Source organism: Arachis hypogaea, chromosome 16 (assembly GCF_003086295.3).
Source record: "Arachis hypogaea cultivar Tifrunner chromosome 16, arahy.Tifrunner.gnm2.J5K5, whole genome shotgun sequence".
NCBI classification, from domain to species: Eukaryota; Viridiplantae; Streptophyta; class Magnoliopsida; order Fabales; family Fabaceae; genus Arachis; species Arachis hypogaea.
Genome location: NC_092051.1, coordinates 91,695,525 through 91,702,756, shown reverse-complemented (window position 1 = coordinate 91,702,756; position 7,232 = coordinate 91,695,525). Strand labels below are relative to the sequence as shown.

The 7,232-nt window shown below is 38.1% G+C and overlaps 1 non-coding gene across 1 annotated transcript; it reads right to left on the bottom strand.

Moving 5' to 3' along the window:
- Nucleotides 1-1,436: 1,436 nt before the first annotated feature.
- LOC112760610 (small nucleolar RNA R71) lies at nt 1,437-1,544 on the bottom strand. The gene has a single exon (XR_003181043.1). It is a non-coding gene; the product is annotated as a small nucleolar RNA R71 (small nucleolar RNA).
- Nucleotides 1,545-7,232: the final 5,688 nt, after the last annotated feature.

Genomic DNA, 7,232 nt, shown 5'->3' with positions numbered 1-7,232 from the left:
CTTTTTAAAAAATGTTTAAAATCTAGTTGTTTCTTATGAGTCAAATCAAATTTTCAATTTAAAAGTTCTATCTTTTTCAAATCTTTTTCAAAAATCAAATCTTTTTCATTTTTCTTTTATGATTTTCAAAAATTTCAAATTGATTTTCAAAAATCTTTTTCTTAACTTGTTCATAATTTCAAAATCTTTACTAACAATTAATGTGATTGATTCAAAAGTTTTTTAAGTGTGTTACTTGCCTATTAAGAAAGGTTCAATCTTTAAATTTTGAAATCATATCTTTTTGTTTCTTGTTAGTCAAGTAATCAACTTTAATTTTCAAGATCAAATATTTTTAAATCTCTTTTTCAAATCTTTTCAAAATAAGTTTCAATCACATCTTTTTCAAAATTAATTTCAAAATCTTCTCTAACTTCTTTTCTAACTTCTTATCTTTTCAAAATTTGATTTTCAAATCTTTTTCAATTAACCACTTAACTTTTTGTTTGATTCTTATCTTTTTCAAAACTACCTAACTAACTTTCTCTCTCAAATTTTTGAAAATCCCTTCCCTCTTTTTCAAAATTCCTTTTTAATTAACTATTTATTTTAAATGTTAATTTGATTTAATTTTATTTTCCTTTCATAATTTTCAAATTTTAACTTTAATTTTTAATTTAAAAACAAAAATATTTTTCTTTTCTTTTCAATTATTTTCGAAAATTCCATCCCTCATCTCCTTCTATTTATTTATTTATTTACTAACACTTCTCTTCACTCAAGAATTTGAACTCACTCTTCCCCTCTGTGTTTGGATTCTTATCTTTTCCTTCTTCTATTCTTCTCTTTTTATACTTACATAAGGAATCTCTATACTGTGACATAGAGGATTCCATATTTTCTTTTTTGTTTTCTTCTTTTTTCATATGAGCAGGAACAAGGATAAGAACATTCTTGTTGAAGCTGATCCTGAACCTGAAAGGACCCTGAAGAGGAAGCTTAGGGAAGCTAAAGCACAACTCTCTAGAGAAGATCTGACTAAAAATTTCGAAAAAGAAGGAGACATGGCCAAAAATAATAACAATGCAGGGAAGATGCTTGGTGACTTTACTGCACCAAATTCCAATTTACATGGAAGAAGCATCTCAATCCCTGCCATTGGAGCAAACAATTTTAAGCTAAAACCTCAATTAGTTTCTCTGATGCAACAGAACTGCAAGTTTCATGGACTTCCATCAGAAGATCCTTTTCAGTTTTTAACTGAATTCTTGCAGATCTGTGATACTGTTAAGACCAATGGGGTTGACTCTGAGGTCTACAAGCTTATGCTTTTCCCGTTTGCTGTAAGAGACAGAGCTAGAATATGGTTGGACTCTCAACCTAAAGATAGCCTGAACTCTTGGGATAAGCTGGTCACGGCTTTCTTAGCCAAGTTCTTTCCTCCTCAAAAGCTTAGCAAGCTTAGAGTGGATGTTTAAACCTTCAGACAAAAAGAAGGTGAATCCCTCTATGAAGCTTGGGAGAGATACAAGCAACTGACGAAAAAGTGTCCTTCTGACATGCTTTCAGAATGGACCATCCTGGATATATTCTATGATGGTCTGTCTAAATTATCTAAGATGTCATTGGACCATTCTGTAGGTGGATCCATTCACCTAAAGAAAATGCCTGCAGAAGCTCAGGAACTCATTGACATGGTTGCAAATAACCAGTTCATGTACACTTCTAAAAGGAATCCTGTGAGTAATGGGACGCCACTGAGGAAGGGAGTTCTTGAAATTGATACTCTGAATGCCATATTGGCTCAGAATAAATTATTGACTCAGCAAGTCAATATGATCTCTCAGAGCCTGAATGGATTGAAGGAATCATCCAACAGTACTATAGAGGCATCTTCTAAAGAAGAAGCTTATGATCCTGAGAACCCTGCAATAGCAGAGGTGAATTACATAGGTGAACCCTAAGGAAATACCTATAATCCCTCATGGAGAAATCATCCAAATTTCTCATGGAAGGATCAATAAAAGCCTCAACAAGGCTTTAATAATGGTGGAAGAAACAGGTTTAGCAATAGCAAGCCTTTTCCATCATCCACTCAGCAACAGATAGAGAATTCTTAGCAGAATCTATCTAGCTTACCAAATATAGTCTCTGATCTATCTAAGGCCACTTTCAGTTTCATGAATGAAACAAGGTCCTCCATTAGAAATTTGGAGGCACAAGTGGGCTAGCTGAGTAAAAGGGTCACTGAAACTCCCCCTAGTACTCTCCCAAGCAATACAGAAGAAAATCCAAAGAGAGAGTGCAAGGCCATTGATTTGACCATCATGGCCGAACCTACAAGGGAGGAGAAGGACATGTATCCTAGTGAGGAAGACCTTTTGGGACGTTCAGTGACCAATAAGGAGTTTCCTTTTGAGGAACCAAAGGAATCTGAGGCTCATCTAGAGACCATAGAGATTCCATTGAACCTCCTGCTGCCCTTCATGAGCTCTGATGAGTATTCTTCTTCTGAAGAGAATGAAGACGTTACTGAAGAGCAAGTTGCTAAGTACCTTGGTGCAATCATGAAGCTGAATGCCAAATTATTTAGTAATGAGAATTGGGAAGCTGAACCTCCCTTACTTACTGGTGCACGAAATTACAATCACACTTTTGTAACTCCGCACAACTAACCAGCAAGTGCACTGGGTCGTCCAAGTAATACCTTACGTGAGTAAGGGTCGATCCTACGGAGATTGTCGGCTTGAAGCAAGCTATGGTTATCTTGTAACTCTTAGTCAGGATATCAGTAATTCTCAGATTTAATTGTAAAAAGTAAAAGAACATCAAATAAATACTTGTTATGCAGTAATGAAGAACATGTTGAGGCTTTGGAGATGCTTTGTCTTCTGAACCTCTGCTTTCCTACTGTCTTCTTCTTCATACACGCAAGATTCCTTCCATGGCAAGCTTTATGTTGGGCATTACCGTTGTCAATGGCTACATCCCGTCCTCGCAGTGAAAATGTTCCAAATGCGCTGTCACCGCACGGCTAATCATCTGTCGGTTCTCGATCATGTCGGAATAGGATCCATTGATCCTTTTGCGTCTGTCACTACGCCCAACACTCGCGAGTTTGAAGCTCGTCACAGTCATCCCTTCCCAGATCCTACTCAGAATACCACAGACAAGGTTTAGATGTTTCGGATCTCAAGAATGACCGCCAATGATTCTAGCTTATACCACGAAGACTCTGATTTGAATCATGAGGCTAAGAGATATGCATTCAATCTAAGGTAGAACGGAGGTGGTTGTTAGGCACGCGTTCATAGGTGAGAATGATGATGAGTGTCATGGATCATCACATTCAACAAGTTGAAGTGCGATTGAATATCTTAGAATGAAAGCAAGCGTAATAGAATGGAAAACAGTAGTAATTGCATTAATTCATGAAGAACAGCAGAGCTCCTCACCCCTAACAATGGGGTTTAGAGACTCGTGCCATAGAAAATACAATGAGAAACGTGTAGAATGTCATGAGGTACAATATGAATCACTGAAAGTAGTATTTATAGTAAACTAGTGACCTAGGGTTACAGAAAATGAGTAAGCTAGGGTGTTTATTGTAAAATTCCACTTTCGGGGCCCACTTGGTGTGTGCTTGGGATGAGAATTGAAGCTTTCATGTGTAGAGACATTTCTTGGAGTTAAACGCTAGCTTTTATGCCAGTTTGGGCGTTTAAATCCAGCTTTTGTGCCAGTTCTGGAGTTAAACGCCAGAATTCTAGAGCTGACTTGGAACGCCTGTTTGGGCCATCAAATCTCGGGCAAAGTATAAACTATTATATATTGCTGGAAAGCCTAGGATGTCTACTTTTCAACGCAATTGAGAGCGCGCCAATTAGGCTTCTGTAGCTCCAGAAAAATTGACTTTGAGTGCAGGGAGGTCAGAATCCAACAGCATCTGCAGTCCTTTTTCAGCCTCTGAATCAGATTTTTGCTCAGGTCCCTCAATTTCAGCCAGAAAATTCCTGAAATTACAGAAAAACACACAAACTCATAGTAAAGCCCAGAAAAGTGATTTTTATTTAAAAACAAATAAAAACATAATAAAAACTAACTAAAATGTACTAAAAACATACTAAAAACAATGCCAAAAAGCGTATAAATTATCCACTCATCACAACACCAAACTTAAATTGTTGCTTGTCCCCAAGCAACTAAAAATAAAATAGAATAAAAAGAAGAGAACATACAATGAATTCCAAAAACATCCATGAAGATCAGTATTAATTAGATGAGCGGGGCTTTTAGCTTTTTACTTCTGAACAGTTTTGGCATCTCACTTTATCCTTTGAAGTTCAGAATGATTGGCTTCTATAGGAACTCAGAATCCAGATAGTGTTATTGATTCTCCTAGTTAAGTATGTTGATTCTTGAACACAGCTACTTTTATGAGTCTTGGCCGTGACCCTAAACATTTTATTTTTCAGTATTACCACCGGATACATAAATGCCACAGACACATAACTGGGTGAACCTTTTCAGATTGTGACTCAGCTTTGCTAGAGTCCCCAATTAGAGGTGTCCAGAGCTCTTAAGCACACTATTTTTGCTTTGGACCACGACTTTAACCGCTCAGTCTCAAGTTTTCACTTGACACCTTCACGCCACAAGCACATGGTTAGGGACAGCTAGGTTTAGCCACTTAGGCCAGGATTTTATTCCTGTGGGCCCTCCTTCCCACTGATGCTCAAAGCCTTGGATCCTTTTTATCACCCTTGCCTTTTGGTTTAAAGGGGTATTGGCTTTTTCTGCTTGCTTTTTTTTTTGCAAGCTTTTCACTGCTTTTTCTTGCTTCAAGAATCAATTTTATGATTTTTCAGATCATCAGATAACATTTCTCCTTTTCCTTTCATTCTTTCAAGAGCCAACAATTTTAACATTCATAAACAATCAAATTCAAAAATATGCACTATTCAAGCATTCATTCAGAAAACAATAGTATTGCCACCACATCAAGATAATTAAACTGTTTTAAAATTTGAAATTCATGCACTTCTTTTTCTTTTTCAATTAAAAACATTTTTCATTTAAGAAAGGTGATGGATTCATTTTCATAGCTTTAAGGCATAGACACTTGGACACTAATGATCATGTAATAAAGACACAAACATAAATAAACATAAAGCATAATTTTCGAAAAATAGGAAAATAAAGAACAAGGAAGTTAAAGAACGGGTCCACCTTAGTGATGGCAGCTTGTTCTTCCTCTTGAAGATATTATGGAGTGCTTGAGCTCCTCAATGTCTCTTCCTTGCCTTTGTTGCTCCTCTCTCATGGTTCTTTGATCTTCTCTAATTTCATGAAGGAGGATGGAATGCTCTTGGTGCTCCACCCTTAGTTGTCCCCTATTGGAACTTAATTATCCAAAGGTGGAAGCAATTGCCTTTCCATTCCTCTTTCTAGAGGTTTCTCCAGCCTTAGGTGCCATAAATGGTTATAAAAAAAACAAAAAAAAAAGCTAAGCTTTTCCACACCAAACTTAAAAGGTTTGCTCATCCTCGAGCAAAAGAATAAAGAAAGGAGGAGAAGAAGAAGAGATGGATGAGATGGAGGTGTGTGAATTATTCAGCTAAGGGGGTTTTAGGTGGTTATGATGTGGAAAAGGAAGGAGTGATGGTTTGAATTTTAGTGGGTGGGTGTAGGTGGTTTGTATGATGGTTTTAGAGGAGTAATGGAGGTGATTGGTGGAGATTATTTGGGAAAGAGTATTATGAAAAGGTGTGAAAAAGTGAGAGAGTGAGTTGAGGTTGGTGGGGATCCTGTGGGGTCCACAGATCCTGAGGTGTCAAGGATTTCCCATCCCTGCACCAATTAGGCTTGCAAAATGCCCTTTGCTGCAAATCCTGGCGTTAAAGGCCAGGTTGCTGCCCATTTCTGGCGTTTAACGCCAGCTTCTTGCCCTTTTCTAGCGTTAAACGCCAGTCTGGTGCCCATTTCTGGCGTTAAACGCCCAGAATGGTGCCAGACTGGGCGTTTAACGCCCATTCTGCTGCCTTTACTGGCGTTTAAACGCCAGTAGGCTTCTCCTCCAGGGTGTGCTGTTTTTCATTCTATTTTTCAGTTTGTTTTTGCTTTTTTAATTGTTTTTGTGACTTCACATGATCATCAACCTACAGAAAACATAAAATAACAATGGAAAATAGAAATTAACATAGATAAGTAAAATTGGGTTGCCTCCCAACAAGCGCTTCTTTAATGTCAATAGCTTGACAGTGGGCTCTCATGGAGCTTCACAGATACTCAGAGCATATGATGGCCTCTTAACACCAAACTTAGAGTTTGGTTGTGGCTTTCCAACACCAAACTTAGAGTTTGAATGTGGGGGGTTTTATTTGACTCTATATTGAGAGAAGCCTTTCATGCTTCTTCCTTTTCCTGTCTGCAAACCATGGTGATTCCTGAATGGCGAAGAGTTGCTCATCCAGAAAGGTTTCAGAGATCTCAGTAGGAGGGTGGGACGCCCCTGCTACTGGTTCTATCCAGGACAGGTGATCAACTACCTGGTTCTCTGTCCCTTTTCTGCCTCTTATTTCTATATCAAACTCTTGCAGAAGCAACACCCATCTTATGAGCCTGGGTTTTAAATCCTGCTTTGTGAGTAGGTATTTAAGAGCAGCATGGTCAGTATACACAATCACTTTTGAACCTACTAAATAGGATCAAAACTTGTCAATGGCATAAACCACTGCAAGTAACTCTTTTTCTGTGGTTGTGTAATTCTTCTGTGCATCATTTAAAACACGGCTAGCATAGTAAATGACGTGCAGAAGCTTGTTATGCCTCTGTCCCAACACTGCACCAATGGCATTGTCACTGGCATCACACATTAGTTCGAATGGTAATGTCCAGTCAGGTGCAGAGATGACTGGTGCTGTGACCAGCTTGTCTTTCAGGGTCTCAAATGCCTGCAGACACTCTGTGTCAAACACAAATGGCGTGTCAGCAGCTAGCAGGTTGCTTAGAGGTTTTGCAATTTTTGAAAAATCCTTTATGAACCTCCTATAGAATCCTGCATGCCCCAGAAAGCTTCTGATTGCCTTAACATTGGCAGGTGGTGGTAATTTCTCAATTACCTCTACCTTGACTTGATCCACCTCTATTCCCTTGCTTGAAATTTTGTGCCCAAGGACAATTCCTTCAGTCACCATAAAGTGACATTTTTCCCAGTTTAAGACCAGGTTAGTCTCTTGGCACCTTTTCAAGAC